The following is a 15037-nucleotide window of genomic DNA, read 5'->3' on the forward strand; positions in this document are numbered from 1 at the left end:
TGGGTATACTGCTGGGACAGTTCCCAGTGCAACAAATGGAAATTGATAATAAAAGTGAATTCAATTGTGAGTATATTCAGACTGCCATAGGGGACGTGCTGGGTTTCCTATTGATTTTCATAAGAAAACCTGCATAGCTGGCATTCTACATTAACTGTTCAAAGATGAGGAGAAGACTGGATCATATCAACAAGAGTTAAATTCAGCAATAATTACTTTCCTCGCCAAGACAGGCAGAGGTCCCTTACTCTGGTTTAGTTATTATAATATATCTGTTGAATACAGTCAAAAAAGTATTGGTTAACTCCTTGGGCGCAGCCGCGATTCTGCGCCTGTGCGGCACTTTTAAACAGTGGGCGGGTTCATGCACACGCCCACCGTGATGCATGACGGCCAGGGGCCGTCATCAGCATGGAAGGGGTTAAAGGTTTTGCCAATATGAGGAGGAATTCACACACTCTGTGGCAGGTGAAAGAGGTTTACGACTGGAAACCTGCTATTTCCCCTGAGGCTGAGACGGCATTGGAGTTTGTGAAGTGGCAGCACTTATCTAGATCTGTTTTTAGAGCTGGGCTGTCTGTAAGTCGTATCTATAAGATGGTTGCACAAAGCCCCAGTGGCTATGATTAATTCTGACAAACACTTATCTACAGTCTTCCCAAGTAAACTTGGAATGCGACAGGGATGTCCCTTGTTGCTATTGTTATTTTTTTTAGTTTTGGATCTACTAGTAGCAGCCATTTAACAGGATGCCAGAATATAAGGTGTGAATATCAGCACTGGTACTCAGAAGGTGTTTCTGTACCCTGATGACATTCTTCTCATGCTTTCAAACCCCTTCATCTATGTTCCAGATTTAATGGCATCTTTTGACTGCTTTTTCCAGCTCTCCGGCTACAGGAATAACTAGGAAGAAAGTGAAGCTCTTCCTTTGGCTGATCACACTGATAGGGGTGAAGGATAATCCTACCCTCTCAGATGGATATCTGCCCAATTAAAGTGCTCTGTAATTTACCATACTGTGGTTGAAGGGATATGGTATGGGATAATATAGATCCACTTTTATGGAAAGATAGAGGGCATTATTAAGTCTGTCATTATTGGGAAACGGTCAGGTTCTTAAAATAACGTGGCACCCAGGCTCAATCATGTGTTTTGAATATTAGCCGTACCCATTCCTATAAAAATCTTAAGGGGTTTGACATGATCTTCAAATATTTTGTCTGGGGTGGGAAGAGAACAAGGTTGAAAATATGTCAACTCTATACCTCCTTGAAATGTGGTGATCTCAGATTGCCATATGTGCTGTTGTTAGTGCTTAATTTGTGCCAGTGCTTTCGAGCACATAATTGTCAGGGCCGGGTCTACACTGCTGCTGCCAGCTTGAACTCATCAAGCATGACACGACTGAACTCCCTGCATGTGCCGTCATACAAAGTAAATATAATTAAGTTATTACCTGCGGTGTTGTTCAAACTAGTCTTCCTATTGAAGAAGACTGTTGCTCTGCTGCTCATTCTTAGAGAGCCGACAGTGCTGATAAATCCTCCACGTCATCCATTCGTATTTGCCTGGCTTGCTTCGGTTCAGTGTTGCCAGTGGGTGGGCCAATGATTGGCTGTATTTGGTCATGTGCCTGCGAAAGCCTGCGTAATCTTTTTAGGTCTCGCACCTGGCGACACAGAGCGAAAACGCTGTCGCTAGCAAGACCTATAGCTGTCGACTCTGCTTTCCAGGGCCTTGAAAGGGAGATGGGCAGGCGCAGGCTGCATGCCGGACTGGGGCACACACGTGTTCACCACGTACAGTTACGCGCTGTGCCCATCTCCTGTCTCCCTTGCAAGACTCATGCACTTCTCGCATGCAGTAATGGCTAACACACACACACAGCCACACCCCCGCTTTCGCTTCGCGTTACACACACGCACGCACCCACACACACAAGAGCGCACACACACACACGAGCAAACACACACAGAGACACAGAGGCACGCACACACACACACACACGAGCGCACACACACAGAGACACACATGCACGCAGACACACACGCACGCACACACACACACGAGCGCACACACAAACACAGAGACACACACGCATGCACACACACACCACACCCCCCGCCGCCACCCCCAGTACAACTAAGCCCCACTCACTGCATCGTGGTGCCACTTCGGACTTCACAGCCTCCGCGGGGCTCTCCCTCAGGCATGGGAGCCCCACGTCATCACTGCTCCTCTGGGCCAGCCACTCCGTGGGTGCGGGCTTCCCTCAGAAGATGGAAGTCCTGCCCCACGACAGGCGTGACGCTCCCGAACATCTGGTTTCAGGATGAACACCCTCACGGCTTGTTTAATTCTGCAGTCCGGCTAAGCGACAGCTGTGAGTAATCGGTGTGCTTTTAATATTTTATTTATGGCACGATGCACTTTATTATGCCTTGTTCTGGAGAAGTTGAAAGCAGAAGCTCATTAAGGCGAACATTGAAATGTGGCAATGTTCCTGAATTTACTTCAACCCTTCCCATGTTTATTACAGTAGATCTGTTAAATATTAACACCAGGTACTAGTATGTTCAGCCGCCACGGATCATTATATTAGTATTTTTGTGAAGCGCTCCTTTTAATGCCGAAGCAGCCTCTGCGCTACGATGGAAGTAAAGGTCTGTCATGTTGGTGGGCCCTGAACATAGTGCATCATCTTGGTAGTTTATATCTGGCAACTGCTGCTGCTCTTGCTTGTAAAGTGGCGTTTTACAGCGGACTGCATGCCGTCCGAAGGTGCCCAGCGGTGGTGTTCGTGTCTTGTTTGTATTTAGAAAGCTTTTATTTTTTCATTGATTGATTATGTTTTCTTTCTATATATGTGAATTGTTACACCGTACAAAAGCATATCGTTTAACCATCGGGGCTGCTGTTTCAAGGCCACAAGCTGCCCACTTGTTTTTATGAATTAAAAAAAATAGCGTTGTGCACATCCCTTCATGACCAGAGCAATAGCAGGGGGTCTGTGTTTTGGCATAAGAGGAAATTCAGCCAGTCTGGAGTTCACTTGGGGAGCGGGGCTGGGTGGGGGAAGTGGCTAGGGGTTGTAGATTTCGTTGCAGCAGTCAGATGATAACACCAAAGCTTGCTCCCAGACCCACACCAAAATTGATTAGTTTTCATTTTAGTTCTGTCTTTTCTCAATGCAGATAAAGTAGGCCGAGCTGGCATCTTAGATGGTGAATGGTCTAGCTGGTGACTTGTGTTTTCAATGCTGTGAAGGCATTTAGTTCAGTAGTGGCTTTAAATATTCCTTTGCAAATGTTAAAGGATGGAAATTTGGTTGGTAAAGTATTTCTAACGGGTAATCTGAATTTGCCGTTCATAATTATGTAGGCTGCTATGGCAAAAGTGTAATACGATTTATACGAAGCCCTATATGCCATGCATTTTTAATTCAGAGAATAAAGTCAAAAGACTTTTAACCCGTGTAATTGTCCATCACACGAGTTTATCTTTAAGGATGTTGCCATCACACTTTTAAACATATATTGTGGGGGCTATCATGATATGAATTATGCAACTAAAGCCTCACTTGAAACTTTACTCCAAGCAGTAACCACATTGAAAATAGGATTCTCTTTTGCCAAATAGGAAAACATGCCATTGAACGGAGAGTAGAACTGAAAAACTATTACTTCAAAGGATTAAGGAGTATTGGAGATAATTGCAGGTTGAATCCAATCTAGCTATAAAGTTTTAAAGTAGGTCACAAGGACCCAGGAATGTGAAGGCTGCACTCGCTAGAAGTTAAGCTTTCAAAATAAAATAAAATGTTCCTCACAAGCTGCTTATTGTGCTACCAGGTCTAAAACAAATCTTCATGGCGTCATCTACAAATAGCACAAATGAAACGTAGCAATGCATTCATGTGCACATCTCCTTTCAAAGGTGTACCTGTGGGTCATTTGTGGGGGTTCGAATATGTTACTTTTTAAAAGGCCAGGGCACACAATCAGTCAGAAATTGCCTGATTTGGAAACTTTTGCATAGAATAGTTCATATTGCAGCTGCCGTCAAAACTCCTAGGATCTATCCAAAAAAAGAGTGTTCACGAGTATAGTCCCAGTCCCTTGCTATACGCGTATTAAAAAAAATTGTTGTTTAGAGACTTTCATTTTTGATTTCTGTTTTTGTATCATTAGAGAAGTAATTTAGCTTTAGTAGACATTGCAAATCTGGGCTGAATAGTGTTAGTACCTTTCTTCCACAGTGTACGATTACACAGGCGTGTGCGACTTCAGATCCAGCGTTTGTATGTTTCAGATGTAGATTTACTGCCTCCCATCCAACAGTTGTGCACTAGTCCTACCAGAGCACAATTACCGTTTTATTTTTTTCTTTCTTTTCAGTGTGATTCCACTGACAGCACATCTACCATTCTGCGCTTCCTGGCAATGGGTCAATGTGCTAGTTATACAGTACTTTTGTGTTCGTACCCACACCCACACACCCCACACCCCTCCACACACACACCCCACACACACAACCCCCACACACACCCACACACACACACACACAACCCCCACACATAACCCTACACACACAACCCCCCACACAGAACCACCCACACACACCCCCACAACCCCCAAACCACACCCACACACACATACCCACACACACACACACCCCACACACACACCACCCCCCCACACACACACACAACCCCCACACACACAACCCCCCACACACAACCCCCACACACACAACCACCCACACACACACCCACAACCCCCCCACACACACACACACACCCCACACACACACACAACCCCCCCATACACACAACCATCTATCTATCTATCTATCTGTCTATCTATCTATCTATCTATCTATCTATCTATCTATCTATCTATCTATCTATCTATCTATCTCTCTATTTATCTATCTATCTATCGCCCTCACTCTATCTATCAATCGCCCTCACTCTACATGCCTCACTCTATCTATCTATCACCCTCACTCTGTTGCCCTCACTCTATCTATCACCCTCACTCTGTCTATCGCCCACAGCATCACTCAGCACCAACACAGATTCACTCAGGGGCACCACAACATCACTATGCGCTACCACAGCATCACTGAATGCCACAGCATCACTCGTCGCCACCACAAAACTACCCAGCGCCACCTCAACATCAATCAGTGCAGCCATTCCACAACAACTGGTTCAAATATGTTCTCTCAATGTTTCAAGCTTTATTACAAATGCCACAAAAAGATCTTAATATTTCACTTCTGTTCTTGGATTTTCGTCACAATAAAATACACTGAACATAATCTTCACAAAAGTTATTTACACAAGTTAAAGCTATTGCCATTATAAATTACAATAACTTTTATTTAAGTATAATTATTCAAATTGAAATCCATTGTTATTTATAATATTAATACATCTAAGTCACGTAAATACAACACATATTGCATTACATATGCTGTAGGTGTCACATTTGCGAAAGTTAAAACTATTGGCATAGTAAATGACAGAGCTATTAATTTAGCTATTTTCAAAACCAAAACATAAATAAAATATTTGTCATTAACAATACCAATAGCTCAAACTTTCCTAATGCGAGACCTATTGCATTGCAAATGCTTGTTTTTAAATTAAATTCCACGTGATCACGCCCCGGCACACACGCATCGAATGAGTCACTGCCGCTGAGTTCAGCACGACGTTGAGGCGAGCACTGTTATTTGAACATGGGCGTAGGAAGTGTGGGGGACGCGGGGGACATATCCCCCCCAGATTTTAGAGTGGGGGGGACACGGGGGACAAGGGTGGGGGGTCGAGGGGACAAAGGAATTTCCCCTCACCCTTCTGTTATTCACAGGGCCATTAGTGCGCGAAAGCGCTACCTAATGGCCCTGTACTTGACCTGCCGGGAGTCAAAGAGGCCGCCCGCCCTCTGCCCTTTGTTATGCTGCAGGAAGGCTCTGTGGCGTTCTAGGAAGGGCAGAAAAGGAAAAAAAAACTCTTGTTTCTTTTCCTTCATGCCCAGAGAAGGCAAGGACAGTATCCACTTCCCCGGATCTGTCTTTGGCAGCTGCCCTCCTACCCTCTCTCTCTCTTTATTCCTCCATCTTTCTGTCTCCGTCTCACTCCCCCTTACATGCTGATTTTTCTATTATAATTAACAACCTCGGGACAGAGAGAAAAAATAAATAAATACCTAAATAAAGCAATACAGAGTAGTCAGCAGACAGGCCAGCTTGTTATTTACACCCACACATATTAGCACCACTTTACATAGTTTACCAGTGAAAGCGCTACTTTCTTGTTATCTTCTTTCTTTGAACAACATTGTTTTCCCAGGGTGGGGAAGTGCACCATTCCTAAAGGGACTGCAATACATGGTAATGGGTGGAGTGGAAACTTTTAATATAATAGTTTTCAACTGTTTTAATTATTTTAGCTTCTAAAATGTGTACCACAGCTCTGTGTTTAGGGATGTGGTCTTTTTTAAACCAAACTGCTTATATTTTGTAAGGATATAAACAATGGACTTTGAAATGGGCCCCTTCCTGGTCCTGTAGCAGAACTTTTCAGGCAAAATCATCTACTGATTTCTGAATAATGAGTTTAAAACTGTTAAGGTAACCATGTTGTTCCTGATTACATTTCACATGCTTTGCTTATTCTTGCATTCCCTATGAGTGTTTGCTTTTTTCCAGGGTGTTATTAATATTTTTCAGGCAGCATTTTACTTGTTGTCTAGTGCATAATTTGAATTTAGTTGTAGCACAATTGAGTTGTAGCTGGAGGCAGTGGCAGTTTCTCTCTGTGGGGCAGTATGGTGTTCAGTATAGGAGAGGATGTGGCACTCTGGCCAGAGCTGCTGAATTTGGAACTGGAGAACCATGTTCAACCTTCATGACCAGTCCACCAGACCACACTCCTGACAGAGCTCATTCCGATGCTACACCTTAGAAGGCCCGATAGACCTTAGAAGCTCTGGTGTCTTAGCACCCCCAGGTGGACCCTAACAGTGGCAAGTGTGAGTTAACCTTGAAGGCCAGTCCAACACAATCCATAGTGCAGTTCACTTCTAGTCTTGCCCAGTGCTTAATTTGTAAACACATAAGTGCTGGGGCCTTCGTGATGGGGCCACCACAGTTTGCACCACATATTTCCCCTGCCAGCACTGCCAATAACAAAACTTACACAACTACTAACCATCACACTGAGGGAGAGGTGTGGCGCCGCAGCCAGGGCGACTGACGCTGGAATCTGGGGATCAGGGTTCGATCCCCAGCTCCGGCAGCAGGTTAGCCCAGCACCATGCGACTCTGGGCAATAGCTTGCTTAATCTTCCCGACGGCCCCCAGCGCCTAGAGACCCTAACGGGTGATTGTGCGCTATACAAATGTGGATTATTTTATTATTATTTACAAGTGTGAGAATTCAGACTCCCAAGCTTTAAAAAAGGTTTGGGTGGTTGGTATTAGTTGTTTTAAACATGTATTAAATTAATAAATAACTGTTTTCCTGCTCATCTTTAAATGAGCAGCTGTTCCAAGTGCCGGTGCTGGCAATTAAGTGCAGGTGCCGAGCGCCGGAAAGCACCAGCTCAAATTAAGCACTGGTCTTGCGGGCAGGCATATGAAGAAGCACACCCTAGATCGATAGTGACTCTGTCACTGAGGTCACAAGAGCTTTAAGGCCAGTCCACCTCACCCATTGGTACCTCCATTGGCCTTTTTCAGCAGTAATAGTGCAACTTACCAGGGGTTATCAATGCAGGATTTGCATGCACACCAAACTTAGGGTGTGATTATAATGGCGGTGGGACTGCCACGTCACCCCTTCGGTGGCAGTCCCACTGCCATCAGTGACTGCATCACCGCCTGCCATATACAATGGCGGGCGGTTCCCTGGCGGTCGGAAAGACCAACTGCCACGCACCCGACGGGCTCCTTGAGCCCGCCAGTGCGGCGGAGGGGCTCGTGGTTCCATCAATGCTGGCGGTGCCTACCAGGCACCACTGTAGGAATTACGATGTCCCTTACCCGCCATGGAAAAGCTGGCAGAAAGGGACAATTGGGGGCTGTAGCAGGCCCCTTTCCCCATAGCCCCCAGACATGGGACCTGGGGGTCACCTATGATGCCCCCCTACATTTCACTGCACCATGTGGCAGGCACTACATTATGCCTGCCACGTAGTGCAGTGATATATTTAACATGTCCCTTTTTACATTACGGCGGATGATGCAGCCAGCAGCACCTGCTGCAATGTAAAAGATAGGCACTGCGAACGCCGGAGTGACGGCTGCATTGTAATGCCAATTGTGGGGCTGCCGCCTTGAAGGCCAGCTGTCCCATTTCCTAATTCGATGGAGGATGGACTGAAGTCTGCCTTCCATCGTTAGCAGCCTCTAAGTTTGCAAACTTCATGGTCTCTGCTTCACGCACAAACACTTTTAACACTTGCAGCCTGCTTTCGGGCCACTGGAGTAATAAAGCAATGGAGGCCAAAATTATGTTGCAGTGTTGACTAAATTATGCACCAATAAAAAGGCTGCAGCGTAATGCGGTATATTTGATGATACTTTATTATTTTGACATATTTATACATACTAACATCCTCTGGAAAGCTTTTGCCTCATTAGTACCTGTGTAACATACAAATGGAGCAGTAGGAAAGGTGACAGTCAACCTTTGGAAAGGGCCCTACGCTTCACAGCAATATAAGTCACATTTCTTTAGTAATTTTTGATCCATTTGAGCTACAAAATTGTTTTGGGTGAAATTGTTAGATTATGCAGCAGATGATGTATTATGTGGCAAATATGAAACAGCCATACTTAAGTGGAAAACATTTTTCCACTTAACTTAATTTTGCCCCAACATTGTAGTTGATCGATTTGTAAGTTCCCCAAATCCAAAAGTCGAGTTTGAGCACAATTTGCATTTTAAAATCAGTTCTACGATACAGGGCTACTTCTAAACTGACCGCTGGCTTCAGCAATGCACACATGCAAGAGCACGAAGGACTGCTGGCCTCTAAACTGCCATGCCCTATTATATTCTAGGGACTTAAAGATAGTTCTAATCCCCCTGGCCTATTATGTACTAGGGTCTTATAGGAGAGGTCATGCCAATCATAGGGATACCCTAACCCATAGTGCACCCTATTGTATGTAGGGGATTTCACTGTATTTTTAAGTGTCTCTTTCAGCTTATCATGGAGCCTGGTTAGGCAGAGGCCAGGGCCAGTCAGTGTCAGGTAGCACCTGCACCAGTCAGCAAAAAGTTGGGGAGGGCCCAGGGCACAGGATGGCTTTGCAACACTAGAGAAGCACAAATTCATAATTTAAAACATTACACCATGGTTGGCCGTGCTCTTTAATAATCAGAATTCATTTCTATCCTAATTAACCCATTTTCCAACATTAGGACAAGGAAAGATTGGGGGAAAAGGATAATGTTCTAATCTATACCTTGACATTTTTATGCAGCTCTTTGATGACAGTTAATAGCTCAATGTTCAATGTTAGGATTTTAACTTATAAACTGCAAATACCAAAAGAATCTCTCAGACAAAAGCAGTAACTCACTGACCTATTTACATGATATTCATTTCGTGATAGGCGTGGTACACGTTCTTTGCAGCAGGCATATTACCCCACTGTGACTACCTTACCATGAGTCAAAACTTCCACTAGTGACTAGACAAACCTCTGATCTCTCTCAATAAAGAACATTAATCACCGAAGTTATCTTCACATTTTTATTGTTGCCTAAAAATTGCTGGAGACCAGGAATGCAGCAGCAGATACTTTTCAAACCATAATGCGCTTGCAAACACGACGCCCCCACCCGAAGTCAGCGACCTTTGTTTGCTTGGTGCATGAAGATGCAAGATTCATATACATGTTTTTTTAACATTTGGTCTGATTACTATATGACTGTAAATAACAATAAAGCATACATGCAAACTGTGACTACATGTCTGCTTTTCTCAATATTTCACTTCAAAAGTATGCGATTGTATTTGTTTAACGAGCGGTGATTTGTATAGGGTCACTGGAAAGTCCACAAGGTTGTCCCTGTCCCCCCCAGAATTTTATTGTCTCCTACGCCCCTGTATTTGAAGCAGAAGCATTTAGCAGGCCGCTAAGTAATAAAGGCAGTGCCACTGGTAAAGTAAAACTGTAAGTACAAATTAAAAAACAAACTATCCAACGGTGCTTTTTTCGATCGTGGTGACTTTACTGTATATATGATGATGATGTTCTGAACTGAGGCCCGAGCAAGAATGCTACTGGCGCCGGGCAGGGCAACGTGTGCAGGTGGTGCACTAGTCAGTTCATGAGAATGGAAGGAAGGGCAGGGCCTTGCCCTTCGGACCTTAACCCCTGATAAAGTTGTAAAGACTCTGCCCATCCACACGTCAGACTATTTGGTTTTAATCTGCTTATCTCTCAGTTTACTTACTGGGTTTCGACTCTCCCATTGTTGTTTTGATGCACTCCGAACTTATATTTAGCAGTCTTCACTGAGCCGGTACTGCTCATAAACAAATCTAATTTGGTTTGTATAATAACTCGTATCCCGCTTCTTTCTGGTTGCTTTCTCTGTGGTGGAAATGGAATCAAGGCGCAGCAGTGTTTAGTGCGGCAGAGTGAAAGGGGTCTGAGAGCAGCACCAAGGGTGGGAAATTTTCATAGCAAGATTCCAAAAGGAAGGACTCACGAACTAGCAGCAGTGTCACCTGCAATCAGTGACATGTCTAAGCTTGCAGAGACACTGTCCTGCACATAGAAAGACTCAGCTGGGTCACCGATGAGAGGGCGAGGCCCACATGTAACATGCGTGGAAGACAAGCAACGAAACAGAAAACCGACCGCTGTGTTAGGCAAGCAAGACAAGAAACATTGTGCGTGCCGGGTTAACTCAGGAGTGGTGTTAGAATCAACCCTTTCGTGTTCACCTGCTGACACGTGCACCTTTCCATTTTGAGCTTAAAGCGCAGCGGGCGGCTTGTGAAATGTGTTAGCACTAGAAGTGCACCTATTGCGCTTTACTGAGATCCCAGTTTAAAGTGTGAGTGCAAAAAATGTCTGGAACAAATCACACTTTACAGCAGGTACCAGGTGTTGAGCTATTTGTTGCCAATTAGCTGCCAGTGCTAATGGGGAATAATGCCCATCAGTGGTACCGGCACTGTTTCGACTCACTTTAAAAAAAAAGTTTTACTCTCACTGTTCGATCACCTCATACAAGTTGGTGGGAGCAGAGCACCCAAAATATGAGTGAACACCATTTCAGCTAAGTTTCTAGACAGGAGCAGCGCAAAGAAAAAAAAAGGAAAAAAACAGGAACTAACTAGCATAGAGTCTAAATGACCGCCGCTAATATTCTCCCTTGTGTAATAGCTTGCTGCTGCTAAATGTCACTGTAGGAGGTCACTTTGATTACTTGCATCAAATGGTGCAAGCACAGCGGCCAGTCTCATGCCCCTTCGTTACAGGGTTAGCGATGCACCAGCAGGCTAGAGAGAAGTCTGAGGGAAGGATGCACACACCCACCTCTGCAGAACCCTGCTTCCAGTAACTGGACAGAAACCAGTCAGTTGACCGGGAACGGTCAGGTGCAAGGATTTTTGGCGCTGTCAACATAAGTGGATTTTGCAGTTGGATCCCTCCTCATCCCCCAGCAAAACACATTTTTTGCACTTTTTTTTAAATGTGGCACAATTTAATGGTGGGCGGAAAGGATGCTGCCTCAGCCTCACTTTACTGTACGTATGCACTGGCCCTAAGCAGTGCACAGGATATTCGTCGGGTGGTGAGTGGGAAAAAAGGGCTCTCTCTCGCTAGGTTGACCTGAACCTTCACAGTCAAGAACGCCTCCTCAGAGGCGGATCTTCAGCGTGGTGGCACTAGAAGAATTGCTTATTTTTCTTTGTGAAATGAATGGCATAGTAAGGCTGCGTTGGCCCACTTTTAGGAGATTGCATTTTACAATCGAACTTCAAAATGAAGTTCAGAAGCCCCCACCTTTCACTTCTGAAGGATATTGAGTCGTGATATCTCAACAAATGCTGACTGTAGCATAGAAGTGTGATTTCACAGCAAAGAATGAATGTTACTTGTTTCAGCACTGTAGTTTTGCCACAAAATTGAATTTGCAAAGCACTCGCTATTTTGGAGAGTTTCACCAGAAAAGCAGAAAAGCTATGTAAGTGCAGAAACTGTGGGTGTAAAATTAGAATGTTGTTCGCCCCACTCACCCACACTCTTCAACTTTTAGCTGGAACAATGTTCTAGAAACCTTTCCTTATTCAATTTCAAACATGAACTCTAACAAGCAATGTGGTGGCAGAAATTAAGGCAAGGTCTCGACTACAAGATTACTGACATGGCAGGCACTAATGATACCCATGTCTTTGTACATCCATAACTGGCACATCACCTCACCCTACCTTTAAAACTAGTGTTGGCGGATAATTCCAAATGCTAGAGAATCAGGAAAATACTGCCATCATCCTTTTAATGCTAGCTTTAAATAAATAGAAAAAAGCCTGAGCTGAAAAAATTAAAGCAATAATTCCAGTCCGACTAGCAGCCTTTTGGGGTGCCATAAGCAGCTGTGTGTGAGCAACAGTGTGCCTTAGGTTCCATTGTAATGCTGGGGACTGGATTAGGTTTAGCACTGGTTGAGTTAGGGGAGAGAGACTGAAATATGTTTTCAGTGTAAAAGAATTTGTTGCAACAGTTTTACTTTAGGGATTTTTCTGACGTTACCAAATTGTTTAGGTTTCTATTCAGATATTTAACTGTGACAGTCTTTCTCTAACCAGTTTTACCTCTATAGTAGTGTCTCTCTGAAAGCTTTGTCTACAGTGACAGTGAGTGAGCCATATGGGTAGGCTCGGCCATGAGCAAATTAGGCTGCCCTGCAGAAGGTGGATAGACAGGTGGCAACATTTACCATTGCTTTGAAATTATTCTTCATAAAAAACACACCCTAGGAAGAGCTTGGCTTTGCCAAGTCCTAGAACTTCCTATCTGTTCAAGAGGAGAAGAGCATGCCAGATGCAAGTGTGTCGCACCCATGCTATGGTTCCTCCTGGTTGGTTTTTGGTCTGTCAAGTTTTTCAGTCTGGAGTGTCCTTAGTGAACTGTTGTCTAAAGCATTATCAGGGCACTTTTCTCCTGTGTTGGACCAACTCAGCTGGTGCTCTTATGAGGAGTTTCTAATTTTTATGGACTTGCAGTACCATTAAACATAAGCAAAATTAGTCAGTGAAGGAGTTTGGGAAATATTGTGCTTAACTCGCTTGTGTAGGTGCTTCATATAGGCTAACGCTCACATGGGCTGGTCTTTACTTCTTTTGGGGTTAGTGAACCTGTCCTGCAACAAACATTTCGAAAAAGGTGATGATGTGCAGGCACGATTAAACAGCCATCCAACCCCAAAGGCAGATGCGATGAAAAATAGGGGGAGGCAGTGATAATCAAATCATCAGACTGTTGCACCCTCTCCACAGATTTGCATGGACTATAAATTGAGCTTGAGCCCCCAGTTTCATCCGACCCCCCTTCTGCATTTGATGATTGGTGTAAACTGAGCTTTTCCCCATGCCGATGCACCTGCACTGTTAAACAGTTCAGCATTAACAATAAAGTGTGCTTGATCACCTGGACCCCCCTGCTCTCCCTCTGCAGTTTAGGATTTGTCTAAACTGAGATTAAACCTCGAGATGCACCTGTGCTCTTCACTCAGGCTGGTATGGACCATTAGCTGACCTTGAGCTCCCACATTCATGTGTATAACTCGGCACGGACCTGCTTTGACCATCGGTCATCTTGACTCTTAGATTCACCCGTACCTGTTTGACCTTTTGCTCCTCTTATTCCCCAGATGCATCCAGATCTCTTGCCAAGGGCTAGCATTAAATACTGTTTCATTAGAACAGACCATAAGCTGATCTTGAGCCCCTGATGGGTGTGTATCACTTGGTATGGGCTAGCACTGACCATACGCTGAACTTAAAACCCAGAAACATCTGAAATCCCACCAGCAGGCCAGCATTTACATTAACTGTGATTTGGCTTCAATTGCAGCTGTTGACAGAGAAGGCAAGTCCTTGGATGAAGGGAAAATCTAGGAGAAAGTCTTTAGACACTTCAGGAACAGCGAGGAACATCTAGTACTCAGTGGGATCGGGGATTCTTGAATGTAAGACCGCTAGGGATCCTCAAGTCGAGTTCTCCCACCCCCAGGAGGAATTTTGGATCATATATATCATTATATCTAGAGCGTAGAATATAGAGCTTATGCTTGGTTAATGAGCAATACAAGGAACAGACACACAAGAGAGAGCCAAGCTGCTCCAAACAGAACCAAAAAAACGAAAATCTGTAGGTCTGAGGGAATGAGACATAAAAACTGATATTTTACATAAAATAATGTTTTCCTGGGGGAAGGGGAGGCCCAATTAGAATCATGGGAAAATATGTACACGCCCCAGCTGGATGCCTAGATCTGATATTTCTACGGTTATGGCCTGGATCATGGATGCCTATGTGTGACATTTCCATGGTTTATGGCCTATCCCTGGCCTGGATGCTCTTGTGTGACATTTCCACGTATTATTGCATGGGTGCTATGTGTGACATTTCCATGCTTTCTGGCCTATGTGATTATGTGTGGTATTTCTATGCTTTCTGACCTGAGGGCTTATGTCGGGTATTTCCACGGTTTAGGGCTTGAGTGCTGGCTTAACTCATGACACACATTGCCCCAGTATTGTTCTTTTTCCCAAATTGGTGCATAGAGTACTGGAATATTTCACATGTCCCAATTCAATGCATTTTAGCAAATTTATTCCAAAATTGTGCTTTAAATGCACTTTTGATTTGCTCTTTTTTGAAATTTTTTACAGGGCAGGGGAAGGCTCCCTTGCTGAAATTCAGATTGGGTATTACATCTGACTTTCAGCAGTGCTAGTAGAGGAAGTGGGTGGAACTAGTGGAGAAA

This window comes from Lissotriton helveticus, chromosome 7 (genome assembly GCF_964261635.1).
Source record: "Lissotriton helveticus chromosome 7, aLisHel1.1, whole genome shotgun sequence".
NCBI lineage: Eukaryota > Metazoa > Chordata > Amphibia > Caudata > Salamandridae > Lissotriton > Lissotriton helveticus.